Raw genomic sequence first — 22,221 nt, 5'->3', positions numbered from 1 at the left:
CCAGGTTGATGAGAATACAAGTCAAGTAGGTCAAGGTTGACAAGAGACTTGACTAGGAAAGTCCTAACTGGAGGTTAGGCGTATGGAAGTCCTAACTGGAGGTTAGGCGTATGGAAGTCCTAACTGGAGTTTAGGCAGTGGTGGAAGTCCTAACTGGAGGTTAGGCGTATGGAAGTCCTAACTGGAGTTTAGGCAGTGATGAAAGTCCTAACTAGAGTTTAGGCAGTAATGGAAGTCCTAACTGGAGGTTAGGTATATGGAAGTCCTAATTGGAGTTTAGGCAGCGGTAGAAGGCCTAACTGGAGGTTAGGCAAATTGGAAAGTCCTGGTGAGGAGTCAGGCATTTGGGAAGTCCTAGTGAGGAGCCAGGCAACTGAAAGTCCAAGTGTGATCTTGACAAAGGAGAAAGTCTTGGTGAGAAGTCAGACAATTGGGAAGTGCTGGTGAGGAGCCAGGCAACGGAAAGTCCAAGTGTGATCTTGACAAAGGTTGTAAGTCCAAGCATGTGGTCTTGGCAAGGTAAGTCCTAGTGTGACTTTGCAAGGAGAACTCGACAACTAGGATGAGGCCGAAGGAAGCTCCTGAAGGCAAGGTATGAAGGATGGGAGATATCCGAGGGACGCAAGGCTAATAGAGGAGGCTAGAAGGCTAGTTCGAGGTTGGTCGGGTGTGGCCAAAAGCTAAGCATAGAGACCCAACATATTATGATTGACCAGGAGTTGGGTTTTGGGAATTTGGACTTGAGTTTGAGTCAATTCCAGGCTGGTCAATCGATCGGGCGATCGATTGAACCAGAGCCGAATCGATCAGTGGATCGATTCGGGTGTGCTGCAATTGTGAGAAGGCCCAATCGATCGGTCGATCGATTGGGATGAGAAATCGTGAGCACAGAAGCCTTCCCAATCGATCGGGTGATCGATTGGGAGCTGCCAATCGATTGGTCGATCGATTGGGCAGGAGAGTTCTCGCGCGATCGCGAGAACACAGAAAGCTTCTGAATCGATCCGCCGATCGATTCAGATGTTCCCAATCGATCGGTCGATCGATTGGGATTCAACCGTTGGGTAGGAAACGAGCGATGGACGGCTGCAATGGAACGGTGTTGACGTGGCATTCGATTGGGGATGGATTGGATCGATTGGGAGCACTATTTAAAGCCTTGGTGGAGCGTTTTCTCCGTAAATTTTTGTGATCTATTTTCTGCGAGCTTACAGCGATCTTCAGCGACTTTCTTCGATCTTCACCGCCAGTTCTTGAAGACTCTTGGGAGTGTTCTCTCAAGGTTCAAGAGGCAACAACAAGCACAAGTAAGCAAGAAGAGAGTGTCTTTACGTGTATTTGTATTTCTTCTTCTTGTATTCGTGTTTGTGTTGTGGGTGAGTTTGTATGAGGCTTCTCCGCCTCCGGCTGTGACTGAAAAGGAGTATTTTGTAGTGGATATAGCATGTCGTGTGTGGATCCTTGGATTAGTCACCTCATCTTGAGGTGGATACCAAGTAAACCCTAGGTGTTAGCATTGTGTGTGTGTTGTATTTTATTTTCCACTGCATATCAAGACAAAGCAAGCACGAACACGGGACGAGACGTTATTCACCCCCCTCTAGAGGGCACAAAGGTCCTAACAATTGGTATAAGAGCAAGGTCGCTCTTCTACGGACTAACCGCCAAGAGAGCAAGAAGCTAGAGGAAGAAGAAGATGGAGAGTGAAGGACCTCTCGGATGGGACATCTGAATTCCACCTCTGTACGACAAAGAAGACTTCAATGTTTGGAGGACAAGGTTGGAGACTTGGTTCCAAATGGATTGGAACCAATGGGTGGTCTTGGAAGACCCATTTGAAGCTCCAATGGATAAGAAAGGGAAACGCCTCCGACCTCGACATTGGACCGAGGAACAACGGGAGTAAGCGGAGGCGGATAAGGAGGTAACAAATATATTGTTAAATCTTTTACCTTCTAATATAATTTTGAGTGTAGGTGAATACACGAGTGCAAATGATCTTTGGAAAAAGATCATTACCTATCATGAGAACCCCACTCAATTTCAAGGAGTGGAGGAGCCCAAGGAGAAGGGCTCATTGGTCCAAGAAGAGAAGGACCAATCCGATGTTGACATAAGGTCAACATTCGAGGAAAAGAAGGAAGAGGAGGAGAAGGAAGAAGATGAGAGATCTTCTACATTTTCAAGGGAGGAAGAGGTGGAAGCATCCACATCCTCAAGAGTTGAAGAGGTGAAAACACCCATACCCTCAAGAGGAAAAGAAGAAGAAGATGATGCAACCTCCACAATGCAAGTTAAATCAAACGGAGGATCAAGTGTCACCCCTACAAGTAAAGGTATAGAAATTTCAATTGTAAATAATAAAAATCATATCATTTGCTTTAGGTGTAGAAAACATGGACACTATAAGAGTAAGTGTCCAAAATTGGCCATGAAGAAGAGTCAAGTAGCATCTAAGGGCAAGGAGAAGCCCAAAGAGACAATCCCCACAACAAAGAGGAGCAAGGAACACATTGTGTGTTTTCTTATGCAACCAAAATGGACATTATCGAAGTCAATGTCCAAAGGGGAAGAAGACGGTTAAGGTCAAAGGAGGAGGTACAAGTCTAGGGGGAGCTTCCAAGGTAAAAAACCAAGGTATCATTTAATGAACTTATCCCTTTAACACATGATAAAATGTATGTTAGAAATAACACTTATCATTTTAATGTAAATTATCATGAAAATAGGAAGCATGATAGTGTTAAGGGAAAATATATTCATCCTCATGCTAGAACTACCATACCTAAGGTTAGGAAGGTAGATAACAATTTAGGTAATAACTCTAAGGATTTTAGATACATGCCTAAATATAGAAATGCTCAAGGATTCAATGAAAAACCAAAATCTAGGGATTTATAGAGTGAAAACCAAGTCTTGAGGACAAGACTTGATAGTTTAGAAAGGACCTTAGCAAGAATGGAAAACATGCTTAGGGGTCAAAATGAGCATAACCTAGGAAAAGCTAGACAAGAGTCATCCAATGGTTATAGAGGTTTAGGATACAACCCTAAAGTCAAGAAGGATATGACTTCTTTTCATAGGGTTCCATATAGCTATGGAATCAACCCTAGGACTAGAGGTCAAGTCAAAAATACTAGGGAAGTCATTCCTACGAGTACTTTTGTCAAGACCAAGGTGACTAAGGCTCCAAAGAGGCCAAATAAAGTCACAAAGAAGGCTATAAGGGAAGTCATCCCTAGAGTTGACCTAGTAGAAGTGACCAAGGCTTCTAAGAAGCCAAGAAAGGTCCTTAGGAAGGTATCTAGGGAAGTCATCCCTAGTGAGTACCTAGAGCATCCAAGGAGCACAAATAGGTTTTGGGTTCCTAGGAGCATATTCTCTATACCCTAAATGGATTTAAAGAGTGTCAACTCTATTTGAAAGGGTAGTGAACCCAATCTTGATGAAGTTGGCACTTGAAGAGCATTTTCAAGGTTATTGTTAACCTTTGAAAATGAAAAGGATTATAAGTGTTACTCTTTAAAAGAGTAAAATGTGTCAAAATTTGAGGAGTTGAATCTAATTTAAATTGATACACTTGAGAGAAGCAAAAGTAATGCCAAATTTGGAATTCGGCATTTTCTTATAGAATTAAGGGAAATGTAAACCTTAATCCAAATTGTCACTCTTGAAAAGAGTAACATGTGTCAAATCTTATGGAATTATGTTTGAATTAACTTGGCACAATTGGGAAAACATAAGAAATACCAAATTGAGGTTTTGGTATTTTATTAGGGTAAATTAAAGGAAAATCTAGGTCCTAATGTAAGATGTTACTCTTTGAAAGAGTAAAATGTGTCAAACTTTGAGAATTTAAACTTAATTTAAATTGACACATTTAGAAAAGGATAAGAAATGTCAAGTTGGGGGTTTTGACATTTTCTTAGAAGGTTAAAGGCGAATATAAGCCTTAATTTGATCTCATTTACTCTTTGAAAGAGTAAAATGTGCCAAGTCTTGAGGAATTGGACTTAAACTTAAATTGGCACAAATTGAAAAAGAAATACCAAGTTGGAGATTTGGTATTCTATTGAGGGGTTAAGGGAAAATTTAAACCTTAATCAAATTAATTACTCTTTGAAAGAGTAAGTTGTGTCAAATCTTGAGGAATCACATCAAAGGTTAAGTTGGCACACTTTGAGAAAGGATAAGAAATGTCTAGTTGAGATATTAGTATGTTCTTAAGGGATTAAGAGTAAAATTAAGTCTCAATCAAAATATTTGATCCTTAAAGAGAGTAATATGTGCCAAACAAATATTTGAGGATTGAATTCTTAATTTCAATTGGCACAAATGGAAAAGGGGTAAAAGAAATGCCAAGTTGGGTTTTGGCATTCCTTCAAGAGATAAGCAATCTAGGCTTAATTTTAAGGTTTTGGCTAAGGTTTAAGGATACTTAGATAGATTATCTAGGTATATTTTATTTATGCTAAAATGTCATGATTGATTGCACATCATATGCCATGACATCATGTGTTGCATTTATTTTTATTATGAAAAACATAAAAATATCATGTCATGTCATACATACATTATGTAGTTATAGCATGTTTTTCTTTTGAAAATTGCTTATCTTGATGTATGCCATGTAACATCATGCATTATGTTAATTTCCTTGTAATTAAGGATAAAAGACATTTATTAAGAATGGTAAGTATCCCAACAAGTGGGATTATACCAAATGACATCCTAAGTGGATGATCATAAGTCTCATAATGGCTATATAGATATGCATGATCCCTTAGCTTAAGGCAAAATAAAATTTACATCTCACAAAGAACCATAAGGTGACTTGTATGTGTTTTAATACACATTAGATACAAGTGAGATGTTAGGATGGTGAACAAAACTCAAGATGTTGATTCAGTGCATCTTGTTGAGTTTTAGGTTCATCAAAGCACATAGTCATGTGACTTCCAATCATCGAGAAAGCTAATGTACAAGTCATGTGCATTGAACCCAAAGAACATGGTTGGATATTGGTTTTGAAAATGATTTTAAAATGCTTTTGGAAAACCTTGGTGAAGACTATCTTTTGATAGTAATCATCATTGAAAAGTTAGACACAAACTAGGAGAAAACATTGAAGTTTTCAAGGGTTTTCAAAGTTGTGTCAATCTTTGAAAATAGAAAGTATTTTCATAGAAAACTATTTTTCCTTGATAAAGGATACCCTAAATAATGACTACATGAGTTTTCATGATTTTTAGATTTTTGGGGAGTTTCTGAATTTCACTGAAATTGGATTTCAAGAAATCATAAACCTAATCGATCAGCCAATCGATTGGGATGGGTTCGATCGATCAGCCGATCGATTGGGAAGCCATTTTCTGTGAACAGAAGGGTAGTGAATCGATCAGCCGATCGATTGACCCAGGCTGGATCGATCAGTCGATCGATTCAGAGGGTATTTCTGCGAGCAATAGCTTGTGGAATCGATCAATGGATCGATTGAAGTGATGTCAATCGATTGAGTCCCAACTTCAATCGATTGGGAAGTCTGATTTTGGTCTGAAAAGCCTGATTTCAATACTTTAAGTTACTTCGAGTCCTAATAACCATTCCAAACCCCTTGGAATACATTTGTAGACATTTAGGGGGAGTTTTCGTGTTGAAAACATGTATGGATTAGTTAAGAGAAACCAAAGTGAAGTTTAGGATAAAGTTTAGTTTCAATTCTGAATTTTGGAACCTTAAAACTTCAAGTTTTGGTTTTCAAGGGTCATTAACTATTCCTAACCCTTTGGAGTATATTTGTATACACTTAGTGTTGGATCGAGAAGCGCTAGAGGGGGGTGAATAGCGCTCGCGGCTATTTCGTTCGATTCGTAAAACTATCGGAGTTAAAACACGCAGCGGAATAAAGAAACAAACACAGAGACACAGGAGAATTTACTTCGTTCGGAGCCTAGATCGACTCCTACTCGAAGGCCCGCGATCCTTGATCACTTTCCGTGGACAACAACTATATTTCGGAAATGTGTTACAAACTAATTACAATAAAAGCTATTAAATTTACCAACAACAAGAGAAATAGTAGATGCAGAGCTCCGAGTTGTCGGTGTCAAGTCGCAGCACTTCGGGATCATCTCGTAGGCAGCCTGTATCAGAAGGATTGCTTGGAATGAGATATTCTGAGCTGCTGATCAAAACCCTCTTATAAAGGGTGTTCAAGGCGCCTTGAAAGTCATCCAAGGTGCCTCCATGCTGGCCGAGTCACACACTGCAATAAGAGCTGAACTGGTCGAACCTTATCAGTCTCAAGGCGCCTTCATGCTTCCTCAAGGTGCCTTCATCCTCCAGTCCAAGGCGCCTTCAGCCTCCTTCAAGGCGCCTCCAAGCCTGCTTCGCAGCCAACTCATCTTTTGCACCCGAGGCGCCTCCAAGCTCCATGGAAGCGCCTCGAACACTGTTCATCCGAGGTAAACTTGTGCTCCTTTGCACCTGCAAAAGTGTTAGTCCCAAACACATACCTTGCAACACAAAGTTAGCACAAAATAACAGTAAATATGATAACATAATATAATGACAGTCTCCGGACTATCCGGGTCTGACTTCGAATTTCCAACCGGAAACCCTAGGTCGACCCGATGTCTACTATTCCCTCTACGGGGAACGCATCCTCACCTACTCCACTCAGGAGATTTACCTGTTGCTAGTGCAATTCTCCAAATCGACTGGACTTTTACTCGGTGCTCGATGCTTTCGGACTTTCTGCTGGACTTCTGCTTCCCGGCTGGTCCAGTCTTGCACCTGGTTCGCAACACCAGGACTTTCCACCTAGGGTTACTCCCCCTAGGACTTTTGCCTGAAGCACTCGACCCACCAAGACTTTCCGCATAAGGTTACCACCCCCTATGACCTAGGGTTAGCACCCCCTAGGGTTTTTACCTGTCTAACCACAGTTAGGACTTTCCTGAAACACTTAGTCAAGCACGTTAGATCACAACACACCTTAACTTTGAATCCTTTGTCATTATCAAAACTCAAGTTCGATCGTCGGATGCTTCCCGCACCAACAATCTCCCCCTTTTTGATTATGGCAACCCAAATTCAAAGTTAAGTTAAAACAAATGTATAAATATATCAAAAGGTTTAAGTGAGCAAGCTTAAGTACATAAATTCAAATAAAAGCATAACTTAAGCTAACACTTAAACTTTGTGAAGCTCCCCCTTAATACAGGGCTTCCTTTTACTTTTGAATTAGATAGATTTTGATTTTTACTTTGAATTTTCTACTCTCTCCCTTTGCCATTTATCAAAAAATAAGTCAATTTTCAATTTTTCTTTTTGACCTAAACTTTTGAAAGCAATGAGTTAAAATTTTGCAAAACTATTATTTTTAATACTTTTGGCAAAGTAAAGAATGAATCTGAAGGGTAACTTAGGAAAAATATCTTTAGCAAGAATTTTATAAAGTTACTTAGCTAAGCCTTTTGCAACCATTGAATTTTGAAAATATAGCTTAAGTTAAAAAGGGACTTAGCTTAATTTGAATAAAACAATACTTATATTTGAAAAAATAGGAGTAAGAATTTGTTAATTTTTGGACAAAGAGGGAGTAGCTAAAAATTTAATTTAGGTTTATTTATTCAGTTGGTCCTTAAGTCCAAGCATGAGTCAAGTTAAATAGCAATCAAATTAATTTGTTTTGATCATGTATCAGAGCCCTAAAGTACAAGCATGCTTAAGCTTAATATTTCTATTTCCTTCACCAACTGTCTAACCTTTAGCTACTTGTTGATTGCCTAGAGGGCAGCAGCTTTCACCTGGTTAGTCAAGTTAAGTCATTTAGTCCAGTTAGATTTGATTAAGGCTGGAAGACTTGACTTGATTACTGCTAATAAAATATTTAACGCCCAGACTCATATTGATGCACAGAAATAAATATTCTTGAGTCCAGGCTATACCCTATGCATCTCACACCATTCTATATTTTTCAAACACAAGCAAGGTATACCTAGGTGTTTGTGAGATGCTCTGGCTTAAATCTAGGGGAACAGGATTTCTAGGGTAGAGCCTAAACTAAGTTCAGTTTTTGAAAATTCTAAGAAAAGGGGATTTTAAAATCATAATTTTTCCTAGATTTTGAAAAGAACAGTTTAAAAGTGGTTTTGAAATTTAACTCACAATTTTGAAAAAGTGATAAATAAGTACTGAATATAGAACATAAGTCAGCTAAACATAAGATAACCAACTCCAAGATACAACCAAAAGGTGAGTAAAATATCCAGGTCCAAAGGGGTGAGTGACATATCCAGACAATCTAAAAAGATAGAGTCAAGCAGGCGGATCGTCAGCTGGAGGATCGGCCAGAGGCTACTCGGGTGCCGGCTGAGGCTGTCCCTGACGTCGTATCTCACCTCGGAGAGACGCGAACCCTGCAGCCATCTATGATCGCATAGATCGAAGGAAGCGATGACTATCTAGTACAGCTCGTCACGTCTGAGAGGACTAGATCTCGAGCCGAGTGAGTCTGTCCTCGACAGAAAGTGGTGCCGACGTCGAAGGACCGGCAGATGTATAGAGGGTCCAGCAGAGGTGGAAGGATATGAGAAAAAGTCCTCGGCTAAGAAGTCATCCCACTCCTCTCCCTCGCCTAGTATATCCTCGGCCTCTGGATCGATAGGGGCATCGGCTGGTTGTGGTCGACCTGTCCAGGCTAGAACTCCATCAGTGTTGACCTCAGCACGGGCTAGTCTACAACTGTGTGACCCTAGTTCGTCGTATATGGTTAAAGGGATAACTATTCCTCTGGTCACATCTATACCCTCGATGGTCGAAAAGATGGAAGTCAAAATTGTTAGAGTGTATACTAAAAGCCTAGCTTTTGGTATAAACATTTATCTAGAAATAAGAATCACATTGGTCAAATGTCTACATTTATGATAAATGTAGTTGTTCAATTAATTTATATTGTAGATAACATGGTGTGTGGTGTCACACACAGAGGATCATGTTATCAGTACCTTATAAATTATAAACAGTAGCTCACGACCATAATGGAAAGGAACAAACCATTGGAATGTCGTAGTGTAATTAGGTATCAGTTTATCTTGACTGTATAATTACACTAGTACACTCAAAGTGTATTGAGTAGGACCATTTGAGGTCGTTTCTTTTATACTGACTTTATAAAGAAACAAAGACCTCGGTTATTATGGAAGTGTGTGCTCTTAATCCTAATATAATAACAAGCACATATATTTGATATTTATTTCTTTAATTTATCAATGGGTGAGATTTAGTTCGATAAATCAATAAGCCCGATAAGTTGGGAAATGGTATCACTTATAGTGTGTGTTGTTGATTATAAAAGGAAACTGTGTCCTAGAGATACTAGGTTGATAATGTCCTCAAGAGGAGCTCATAAGGATTGTTATGTTAAACCCTGCAGGTGGACTTAGTTCGACATGATAATAAGGTTGAGTGGTACTACTCTTGGACTAAGATATTAATTAAATGAGTTGTCAGTAACTCACTTAATTAGTGGACATTCGATATCTTAAACACAGGGAGACTAACACACTCATAATAAGAAGGAGCCCAAAAATGTAATTTGGGATTGGTGCGGTAGTTCAATAATAGTTCTCTAGTGGAATGAATTATTATTGATAAAATTAAGTTGTGTGTTCGGGGCGAACACGGGATGCTTAATTTTATCGGGAGACCAAAACCAATTCCTCCTCTCGGTCCCTATCGTAGCCTCTTATTTATAGAGTACTATACCCACCTATACCCACCTTCTATACCCACCAATAGGGGGCCGACCAAGCTAGTGGGGGCCGGCCAAATTAAATTAAAAAAAAATTAATTTTAATTTTTATTATGTGGAAGAAATAATTTATTAAAGAGAATTGAAATTAAAATATCTCTCTTGTAAAAGATTTACAAAAGATTAAAGAAAGAGATTTGATCTCTTTCCTTATTTGTAGATTGGTGAGATATTTTATTTTCTCTTTAAAAATTATTCACATGTTGTAAAATTAAAATTATGGAAATTTCTTTTTATCAACCATGAAGAGATTTTTGAAGAGAAATTTTTATTTCCGGAAACAAATTAGGAAGTTTTAATTGATGATTGAAACTTGTTCAATTTGTTCTTCATGATGTGGCCGGCCACTTGAATTTAATTTGGGAAATTTTATTTTATTTTTCTCAATTAAATCATGTCAAGGAAATTAAGGAAATTTTATTGTAATTAAATTTCCTAATTTGCCTAGGCCAAGGAATATAAAAGAAGGGGTGAGAGTGCCTTCATGGGTGACAACCTCTATTATTTCTCTCTCTTTTGTTCCTTGGTGTGGCCGGCCATCCTCTCCCTCTCTTCCTCTTGTGGTGGCCGAACCTCTCTCTCTCCCTTGGAGCTCTTGTGGTGGCTGGATACTACTTGGAGAAGAAGAAGAAGAAGGAGAGAAAGCTAGCATCTCTTGGAGCTTGGTTAGTGTTTTGATTTTCTTCCTTGGTTAAGCTTCTTCTTTTGTGGCCGAACCTAGCTAGGAGGAGAAGAAGGTGGTTGGTGGTTTCTCATCTCGGAAGATCGTTGCCCACACAACGTCCGATGTTAGAAGAGGAATACGGTAGAAGATCAAGAGGTTTTTTTTACAAGGTATAACTAGTAATTTTTCTTTCCGCATCATACTAGTTATTTATGGAAATAATACCAAATACAAGAGGCTTACGTTCTAGTATTTCGAATATGTTTTTCGAAGTTGTGTTCTTTTGTTTTTTTTTCCTTGTGATTTGATTGTTCTTTTCGGTTAACCTAAAGTTATTTTAGGAAATTAAATATTAGCTTTCTATAAAAGGTTTTGTCTAGTCGGTGGTGGTTGCTCCCATATCCAAGAAGGCCATGTGCCTCGCCACGTCAGTACTGGGAACCAATTATGGAAATTAATATTTAATGGAATTAATAACTTAAGGCGATTTGGGTCGAACGTGTTAAGTTCCGCAGGAGACCCAAGTCAAAACCTAAAAGAACGAATAGATTAAGTTTTGGATCAAACGTGTTAAGTTCCGCAGGCGATCCAAAATTTAATTTAAAAGAACACATGGTAGCTAGGAAAAGGTTTAGACCTTTGTACAAAATTTTGTACAGTGGAACCTCTAGGTTTTCCTAGTAGCAACCAACAAAAATATGGCAGTAGGGCATATGCCCTATACGGGAAGTGACTGTACTAGATGCTGAGATGATGTTCTGGAACATGTGTAAGGCTATATCAATGTCCAACCGATGACTCAAGGCATATAGAAAGAATGAATGTGAAGATCGCATCTTCGGGACATCTCGAGATGAGATTGGCAATATGCAGGCTGTCAAGACCCTGTACATGACATAGTCCTGGACTCTAAGAGAAACTGACCTGAACTCAGTCAAGCCGAGTGGTCTCTTCCCCCTTAAAAAAATACGTATAGATAGTGTTTAACGTAATATGAGAGCATGGATCGCCAAATGGCATATCTCTACCGGGGTAGCAAAGGAAGATACACTCTGATGCTCGAAGCCCTAAAGCGGTACGTAACAAAGTGGGGGTAAGCTGAATGTCAGTGCTACCAACTCTAGAGGAGTATGTTCTATCATCAACCCTTTCAAGGTTGTGATAGAACTGTGCACATAAATCATGATTTATTGCATTACTACAATAAACCAATTTGTCCAGCTGATAGTATTCTATCATCTGGACCGATGGGTGACAGAACTGACTAAAAAAGGGCATATTTACGTATCTAGGTTTGATAGAGTTAAATTTAAAGCTAGCAAATGTAGCCCTAAGTTGGTCGGTTGGGAATCTGAGGTCGGCTGATGGGAGTCTAGCCGGATTGGGATTTACTTGAAGTTGTTTCCTATTTTCAACGATTTTACACAAAAATTGGCAAAATAAGCACAAAGATTATGTAAAAATTGACTGGGAAGTTATTAGAATTTACCTAGGAGGCATTGTGGGGTGTAAAAGAGAAGGAACAGGTTGAAGGCACCTTAGAGACGAGATTTCGACGAGAAATCGTTCGGGAACTTCGGCAAAATGGGGTAGACCGAAACGAACAGAATCTGTTCTGTTCGTGAAAAGCTTTTAGGTCTTAAGGCGCCTTAATTGAGTTATAAGGCGCCTTAGGACGGTGGTTTGAGGCGCCTCGGAGATAATCCGAGGCACCTTAGTCTCAGGCGGCGGGAGTTTTCCCGCCGCTTTCTAGGGCGCCTCCCGTGTATGGGAGGCGCCTCCAACAGGCGCTATGTTGTTTTTTTTTTAATTGTGATATGAGTTTAAGTTAACTGATTTTGAAAATGATTTAAGTTAATAATTTTTAATTTGAAAACTATTTTGAAATTAAGTTTTTAAAAGATTTTTAAAATAATTTTGAAATTAATTTTTTAAAAGATTTTTAAAATAATTTTGAAAGTAATTTTGAAATTAAGTTTTTAAAAGATTTTTAAATTATATTTGAAAGTAATTTTGAAATTAAGTTTTTAAAAGATTTTTCAAAATAATTTTGAAAGTAATTTTGAAATTAAGTTTTTAGAAGATTTAAAATAATTTTGAAAGTAATTTTGAAATTAAGTTTTTAAAAGATTTTTCAAAAATATTTTGAAATTAATTTTTTAAAAGATTTTTTAAAAAGATTTTGAAATTAAGTTTTTAAAAGATTTTTCAAAAAGATTTTGAAATTAATTTTTTAAAAGTTTTTTTAAAAAAGATTTTGAAATTAAGTTTTTAAAAGATTTTTAAAATAATTTTGAAATTAATTTTTTAAATTAAGTTTTTAAAAGATTTTAAAAATAATTTTGAAATTAATTTTTAAAATTAAGTTTTTAAAAGATTTTAAAAATAATTTTGAAATTAATTTTTAAAAGATTTTTAAAAAGATTTTGAAATTAAGTTTTTAAAAGATTTTTAAAATAATTTTGAAAGTAATTTTGAAATTAAGTTTTTAAAAGAAAAAATGAATTTGAATTTAATTTTGAATTTCTATTTTAAATTCCTTAGTCATCTCACCCGATCTAAATTTTCAATCAGGGAATCCTATAATTTTGTGAGATGAATTGAGGTTTAATTTTAGGATTATGTTTAACTTTGTGTTAGATTCAGGTTTAGCTTTGAGTTTAACAAGTAAGCATTTTTAGGATAAACTTCTGGGCTATGGTGAGTCACAGGGAACTCATTAAAGTAACCATGCCTTCGAGGTTTTCCAAATAGTCCTACCCATTGAACTTAATACTAAACCCTGGTCTAACTAGTTAGGATCCATTTAAGGGTAGTTTCGGTCAGTTCCACTTGGTCAAATGCACCAGGTCGAAGTTATATCTTCCTAGACATGCGATGCCCAAGCTTCCCTAACGTACTATCATCCAAAAACTTCACCAGTACCATGGGTCAAGTTAAACCTAGCTCCTTTTAATCTAATCTTAATTACCCTGCCGGGTAGTCTACTCTTGTTTACCCATTTCGGGTAGGTTAAGTTCGGTTACCCAGTCGGGTAGTTTAGTTGCGGGTGCCAGCTATTATGGATCCTTCTTCTATTTTTAATTGAATTTAGAATTTTAAATTTAATTTCGAATTGAATTTTGAATTTTAATTTCGAATTTTGAGTTTAATTTCAAATTTTTAATTTATTTTCAAATTTTGAATTTCGAATTTTTAATTGAATTTTGAATTTTAATTTAATTTCGAATTTTTAATTGAATTTTGAATTTTGAATTTAAAATTATGTTCGTTTTATTAGTATTATTTTTCTTTTTGCTCCCCTTGGATCATAGCCTCGATATGGTCTATCGAGGTAGTGTATTTGATCCTTCGGGATCCAATATTGACCAAGTCCAATTTGATTGATCAATTTAGACTTGGGGACCCATGCTTGGACTGTTTTTCAACTTGTTCTTTCTACAAGAGATAAGTAGGATTTATATTTTCTTTTTGGTTTAAATCCTAGACCAGTTCTATTGTAAACGACTCTTTGTGTCCCAAGAATTAGCTCAAGATTCTTGGAATCTAAAGGAAACCGTTCTAGTGTTTTCTCCAGATCCTTGACTTGAGTTTTCAGACTGGAGTTCTCTTCTTCAAGTTTTTGAACTTGAGTTGAGTTTCCAGTCTGAACTGGTTCAGTCAAAGATTTGGAGTCAGTCACTTCTTTAAGGACCGCTACTTCCTTTAGAAGTGACTTAATTCTAAGGTTCGACTTAGCTAATTTTCGCAATAAGTAATTAACTAGATTATTAAGGCGAGGGATACTTACAGAGGGATTAGGTCCTTCGGAAATGGATACGAATCCGTGGCTTCGCTCGGACTCGGCCTCCGACTCGGTCTGGCTCTCGGATTCGTTGATCTAGTCCCGGGCCATCAGTGCGAGTAAACTCGTCTGATCGAGTTCATCGTCGGTATCTTCTTCTGAGGATTCGTCCCACGTCGCCTTTAGGGCCTTCTTCTTTCTTTGCTTCTTCGCATCCTTTTGATTAGGGCAGTTGGCCTTGATGTGCCCCTTCTAGTTGCACCCGTAGCAGATCACTTCGAACTTTACCTTAGAACTTGGTTGGGCCTCCTTGGATTGGACTGCCTTCTTTAGGTCCTTCTTGTTGAAGTCTTTCTTCTTCTTGTAGAGTCTCTTCACAAGGTTCATGAGCTCCGTTGTTAGTTCTTCATCTTCATCATCTGAGTCGGGTTCTTCCTCTGACTCTGGTTCAGTTCTTCGTCGTGATTTTGATTCGCGTGTTCGACTGGTACCTGCAACCAAAGCAACCCCCTTCTTAGTTGGCTGTGCATTAGTCTGCTCATGTAATTCAAACTCATAGAATAATTCATCTAACTTTATTGAAGATAAATCCTTGGAGACTTTGTAGGCATCTACCATTGATGCCCACAATGTGCTCCTCAGAAACGAATTTAGTGCGTACCTTATGACGTCCCGATTCTCTACCTTTTGCCCTATTCCGTGGAGAGAGTTGAGGATGTCTTGAATTCTTGCGTGTAGAGAACTTGCCGTCTCACCTTCCTGCATTTTCAGATTATATAGTTTATTAAGTAAAAGATCTCTTTTACTTACCTTGGTGTCGAAGGTGCCCTCGTGGAGTTCTATCAGTTTCTCCCACAGCTCCTTTGCGGTTGAAAATGGACCGACTCTGTTGAGCTCCTACTTGGTAAGACCACACTAGAGGGTGCAGGTAGCTTTGGCGTCGGCTTCCACCTTCTTGATTAGGGATGGCTCCCAGTTCTCGCAGGGTGTAGGCTTGTCGTCTTTATCCGTTGGCAGATCCAACCTAGTCTTGATTATCATCCAGGTTTCGAATTAGATTTTCAGGTAGGTTTCCATTCGTCCCTTCCAGTACCCGAAATCTTCTCCGGAGAAGAGGGGGGGACGAACGGTGCTGAAACCCTCTTGTTGGGCCATTGAGAGAATATGCAAAAGAAATAAAAAAAAAATATGTCCCAAGACTAAGTCTTGGATTAGTAGTGCGGGAGTAAAGAATTGAAAAAGAACTAACTCGAGTGGTGTTGCACCAACCTCGAGCGAGATCGATACGAACGAAAAAAAAAACTGGAATATAGTAATAATACTAATTTCAGTTGACTCCGAAAAATTTAAAACACCACGAAAAAATTACGTGATTGGTGGTTGCACCAAATCAACGCGACCCCGCTCTGATACCAATTGTTGGATCGAGAAGCGCTAGAGGGGGGGTGAATAGCGCTCGCAGCTATTTCGTTCGATTCGTAAAACTATCGGAGTTAAAACGCGTAGCGGAATAAAGAAACAAACACAGAGACACAGGAGAATTTACTTCGTTCGGAGCCTAGATCGACTCCTACTCGAAGGCCCACGAACCTTGATCACTTTCCGTGGGTAACAACTATATTTCGGAAATGTGTTACAAACTAATTACAATAAAAGCTGTTAAATTTACCAACAACAAGAGAAATAGTAGATGCAGAGCTCCAGGTTGTCGGTGTCAAGTCGCACCACTTCGGGATCGTCTCGTAGGCAGCTTGTATCAGAAGGATTGCTTGGAATCAGATATTCTGAGTTGCTGGTTGAAACCCTCTTATAAAGGGTGTTCAAGGCGCCTTGAAAGTCATCCAAGGCGCCTCCATGCTGGCCGAGTCACACGCTGCGATAAGGGATGAACTGGTCGAACCTTATCAGGCACAAGACGCCTTCATGCTTCCTCAAGGCGCCTTCATCCTCCAGTCCAAGGCGCCTTGAGCATCCTTCAAGGCGCCTCCAAGCCTTCTTCGCAGCCAGCTCATCTTTTGCACTCGAGGCGCCTCCAAGCTCCATGGAGGCACCTCAGACACTGTTCATCCAAGGTAAACTTGTGCTCCTTTGCACCTGCAAAAGTGTTAGTCCCAAACACATACCCTGCAACACAAAATTAGCACAAAACAACAGTAAATACGATAACATAATATAATAACAGTCTCCGGACTGTCCGGGTCTGACTTCGGATTTCCAACCGGAAATCCTAGGTCGACCCGATGCCTACTGTTCCCTCTACGGGGAACGCGTCCTCACTTACTCCACTTAGGAGATTTACCTGTTGCCAGTGCAATCCTCCAGATCAACTGGACTTTTGCTCGGTGCTCGATGCTTCCGGACTTTCTGCTGCACTTCCACTTCCCGGCTGGTCCAGTCTTTCACCTGGTTCGCGACACTAGGACTTTCCACCTAGGGTTACCCCCCTAGGACTTTTGACTGAAGCACTCGACCCACCAAGACTTTCCGCATAGGGTTACCACCCCCTATGACCTAGAGTTACCACCCCCTAGGATTTTTACCTGCCTAACCACAGTTAGGACTTTCCTGAAACACTTAGTCAAGCACGTTAGATCACAACGCACCTTAACTTTGAATCCTTTGCCATTATCAAAACTCAGGTTCGATCGTCGGATGCTTCCCGCACCTACACTTAGGGGGAGTTTTCATGATGAAAGCAAGCATGGTTTGGTTAATGTAGATTTAGGTGAAGTTTAGGTTGAGGTTTAGTTTCATTATTAAATTTTGAACCTCAAAACTTCGAGTTTTAGTTTTCCTAATTATTTAGGAACCCCAAGTCATTGTTGGTGCAATGATAGAAGGTTGACTATGTTTTTAGGAGGAGTTACTCTTTGAAAACACAAAAAATCTTTTCTAAGACTTTCGAAGGGGGTTAAACCTTCGTGATGAATTAATACTCAGGGTTGAGTATTGGGGAGCAATGGAAGATTAGTTATCTTCATTACTAGGATGATAAATGCTCTCGGATGAGCATTGTGGAGTAGATTACTGTTCAAGGGGGAACATTAGGTTAATGAACGGGATCAGACCTTCATTGGTAAAGTGAAAAATGCTCTTGGATGAGCATTGAGAAGAAGATTACTGTTCAAGGGGGATCATTAAATACAATGAATGGAAGTTTCATTGGGAAGTTGATACATGCTCCAGAATGAGTAGGGTGAAGTGAAGTAGAGCTCAAGGGGGAGCTTTGGCGACAGTGAAGACTATGAGATCTTCATTATGAGGTTGTAAACAACGTAGAGTTAACTCTTATGAAGAAGAGTTTGTTTTCAATTTTTGATGTGTGAAAAAGGGGGAGAATGGAAGGTTAAGTTAGGCCTTCATCCCAAGTAGAGGGAGTTTGCCCCCTAGGAAAGGGAGAGAATGAAGGAAACCTTCATTCATGTCTTGTCATGAAAGGGTTAAGGCTATGGGATTTAGCCTTGTGATAAAGAAGATATTAAAGCTATGGGATTTAGCCTTGGTATAAAGAAGAGGTTAAGGCTATGAGATTTATCCTTGGTATAAAGAAGAGGTTAAGGCTATGGGATTTAGCCTAACTTAGAGGTATTAACTTAGAGGTATTGTCAAACATCAAAAAGGGGGAGATTGTTGGTGCAGTTTCCCAAGGTCAAGTTTGACAAGTTTGACTAAGCTTGAGTTGAGTTAAGCTTGAGTCATGATATGAGTTTTGATGTTTGACAATATAAGGAGATTGCTGGAGCAATCGTCCGGTTATGGAGATGGTCAAAGGGTTGACCAGGTTGATGAGAATACAAGTCAAGTAGGTCAAGGTTGATAGGAGACTTGATTGGGAAAGTCCTAACTGGATGTTAGGAGTATGAAAGTCCTAACTGGAGATTAGGCGTATGGAAGTCCTAACTGAAGTTTAGGCAGTGGTGGAAGTCCTAACTGGAGGTTAGGCGTATGGAAGTCCTAACTGGAGTTTAGGCAGTGATGGAAGTCCTAACTGGAGGTTAGGCATATGGAAGTCCTAATTAGAGTTTAGGCAGTGGTGGAAGACCTAACTGGAGGTTAGGCAAATTAGAAAGTCCTGGTAAGGAGCCAAGCATTTGGGAAGTCCTGGTGAGGAGCCAGGCAACTGAAAGTCCAAGTGTGATCTTGGCAAAGGAGAAATTCCTGGTGAGGAGCCGGGCAATTGGGAAGTGCTGGTGAGGAGCCAGGCAACGGAAAGTCCAAGTGTGATCTTGGCAAAGGTTGTAAGTCCAAGCATGTGGTCTTGGCAAGGTAAGTCCTAGTGTGACTTGGCAAGAGAACTCGACAACTAGGATAAGGCCGAAGGAAGCTCCTGAAGGCAAGGCGTGAAGGATGGGAGATATCCGAGGGACGCAAGGCTGATGGAAGAGGCTAGAAGGCTAGTTCGAGGTTGGTCGGGTGTGGCCAAATGCTAGGCATGGAGACCCAACAGGTCACGGTTGACCGAGAGTTGGGTTTTGGGAATTTGGACTTGAGTTTGAGTCAAGTCCAGGCCGGTCAATCTATCGGGCGATCGATTGAACCAGAGTCGAATCGATCAGTGGATCGATTTGGGTGTGCTGCAATTATGAGAAGGCCCAATCAATCGATCGATCGATTGGGATGAGAAATCACGAGCACAGAATCCTTCCCAATCGATCGGGCGATCGATTGGGAGCTACCAATCGATTGGCCGATCGATTGGGCAGGAGAGTTCTCGCGCGATCGCGAGAACACAGAAAGCTTCTGAATCGATCCACTGATCGATTCAGATGTTCTCAATCAATCGGTCGATCAATTGGGATTCGACCGTTGGGCTGGAAATGAGTGATGGACGACTGCGATGGAACGGTGCTGATGTGGCAATCGATTGGGGATGAATTGGATCGATTGGGAGCACTGTTTAAAGCCTTGGCGAAGCGTTTTCTCTGTAGATTTTTGTGATCTGTTTTCTGCGAGCTTACAGCGATCTTCAGCGACTTTCTCCGATCTTCACCGCCAGTTCTTGAAGGCTCTTGGGAGTGTTCTCTCAAGGTTCAAGAGGCAACAACAAGCACAAGTAAGCAAGAAGAGAGTGTCTTTACGTGTATTTGTATTTCTTCTTCTTGTATTCGTGTTTGTGTTGTGGGTGAGTTTGTACGAGGCTTCTCCACCTCCAGTTGTAACCGAAAAGGAGTGTTTTATAGTAGAGATAACGTGTCGTGTGTGGATCCTTAGATTAGTCACCTCATTTTGAGGTGGATACCAAGTAAACCCTAGGTGCTAGCATTGTGTGTGTTGTATTTTATTTTCCGATGCATATTAAGACAAAGCAAGCACGAACACAGGACGAGACGCTATTCACCCCCCCCCCCCTCCCGCCCCTCTAGCGTGTACAAAGGTCCTAACATCCAATGCATTCCTTCATGGACACCTTGAAGAAACTGTTTATATGGAGCAACCTCCTGGATTCATCCACCCGCAACTTTCAACACATGTGTGTCAACTTCAGAAGTCTATATATAGTCTTCGATAAGCACCTCGTGCATAGTTTCATCATCTATCTACCTGGCTTCATACTCAGGGATTTTTTGGCTCAAAAATAGACTCTTCCCTATTCTACAAATGTAATGAGAAATTCTCAATATTTGTTCTGATTTATATGGATGATATATTAATAACTAGTAGTGATCAAAATGGCATTACTACTTTGCTACATCTTCTCTGTCAAGAGTTTCCTATTCGGGATCTTGGCAATGATCATTTTTTCCTTGGCATAGAGTTTCTCTCACATTCTGAAAGTTGTCTTCTCTCTCAGAGCAATTACATTACTGAGCTCCTACAATGAGCTAAAATGGATGGTGTACGTCCTATCTCCACACCAATCATAGAGGGTGGTTTCATTGCACCTTCATCCTCCTCTTCAATGTCTGAACCCCAGATCTACCGTAGTATTGTTGGTGCCCTACAATATGTCATAATTACACGACCCGATATTGCTTTTGCTGTGAATCATGCCTGTCAATTTATGCATACTCCTACTGAACATCATTAAGAATGTGTTAAGCGAATTCTTTGATATCTCAAAGGCACTATTCTACATGGTCTTCTTTTATATCATCAGTCTTTACGAGAGTTGATTGCCTACAGTGATGCAGATTAGGCTAGATCTCCTGAAGATAGACGTTCTACTAGTGAATATGCTATATTTCTTGGGCGAAATCTTGTTTCCTGGCTTTCAAAGAACCAACCTACAGTCTCTCGCTCGAGTACTAAAGCTGAATATAAAGTTATCGCTAATACAACGTCAGAAATTATTTGGCTACAATCTCTTCTTTCGGAATCACACTTTTTCCCAACTGCTACGCCTAAAATATGGTGTGATAATATTAGAGAAACTTATTTTGCGGTAAATCTTATCTTGCGGTAAATCCTATTTTTCATGCTCGTACCAAGTATGTAGAGATTGATTTTCATTTTGTTTGCGAGCATGTCGTGACTTGACAACTTTCGATTTCTTATATCTCTACGGAAGATCAAATTGCTGATATATTCGCTAAGCCATTATCTAGACAACATTTTATCAAGTTAGCACTCAAACTCAACGTTCAGGCACTCCCGTTAAGTTTGTTGGGGGGTAATAATAATAGGAATAATCTATAATTGATTTCAATCAATTAAAATTTATTATATTCGGCACACAATCAAAATTGACATGAATCAAATAGGAAAAAATAATATTTCTAAGTTTATTATATTACTATGTTTATAATTAATATGATTGTATACCTTATTTAATCTTTCCATTATTGTTTTGGACAATTTGTATAAATAAACCTATTGGTTTTAGTAATAAGATTATCAAAAAGCTTTATATTATTTCTTTTCTCTACCTATTAATTTCTATAGGATGATCTTGACCGAATCACTGGAAAGTCGTCACTTTTCACCTGCTCCGCCAGCCGCGCGAAGCTCAAGGTCTCCATATACACTAGCGTGTAAGGGAGTTCCTTTTAGTGGAGCCCTAGGAATCTCATGGGCAAGTTCAGGATACGACTGGATTTGAAGGGTATTGCAAAGGACGGCGGGGCGATGGAGTTCCATAGCAAATGGGTCACTATCGGTAAGAAGAGGGCATGGATCGACAGCATCTAATGGTGAAGGCTGAGCCTAATCCTCGATTTGTGTTCGAGTTCGACAACGTGTCGTAGCCCACAGGTTTTGAAGGCAACATGAAGCAACTTGTATTCACTTGCAAATTTAGTTGTTGCAATGTCGCTATTTTTTTATTCCTCTTTCTTTTCCTCTATTCGGTCTTCCTTTCTACAAGGACTCATTATTTATCTTTGATTTTGTTTTCCTTTCCCTTCCTTTGCTTCGAAGGATAGAGATTCTTTTCCTTTCTCCCTTCACGTCTCAGAGTAAAAGAGTATAAATTAATAACCGCACCGAGATAGGACCTTATCTCTATTTCTTTTCCTAGAAATTTCATGTGAACTGTCACGAGGCCCACAATTTCATCCAATTGAAGCTATCCAATTAAAACTATCTCAGGTGCTCTGTCCTTAAATTATTGTGACAATTTACCAAGAGGCACACATCAAATTTCAAATTGTCTGAAAGGTACACCAAACTTTAAAATTGTCTGAAGGTGCACTTCTTTTCCGTTTTACCCTTATGATAAAAGTGATTTTTTCTCTTTCCTCTCACATTTGCATACAACAATCTCCTCTCCTCTCATTTCTCTTAAATTATATTAATTTATTTTCTCTCTCGTGCATGCATGCATGCAATAATCACTGTAATACTGATTTTTTAAAAATAGCACCACAATTTAATTACACCAACATTGCTATGTGGTGCTTTTAAAAAAAACATAGCACCGCCATTGTTCTATTTTCTAAAAAACAACTCCACGATATACTGATTTTTAAAAATTAGCACTATGATAGTGTTGGTGTGTTAAAATATTGTGTTAGTTTT

Source organism: Zingiber officinale, chromosome 7A (genome assembly GCF_018446385.1).
Source record: "Zingiber officinale cultivar Zhangliang chromosome 7A, Zo_v1.1, whole genome shotgun sequence".
Taxonomy (NCBI): Eukaryota; Viridiplantae; Streptophyta; class Magnoliopsida; order Zingiberales; family Zingiberaceae; genus Zingiber; species Zingiber officinale.
The sequence above is the reverse complement of the archived record's forward strand: the minus strand, read 5'-3'. Positions refer to the sequence as shown.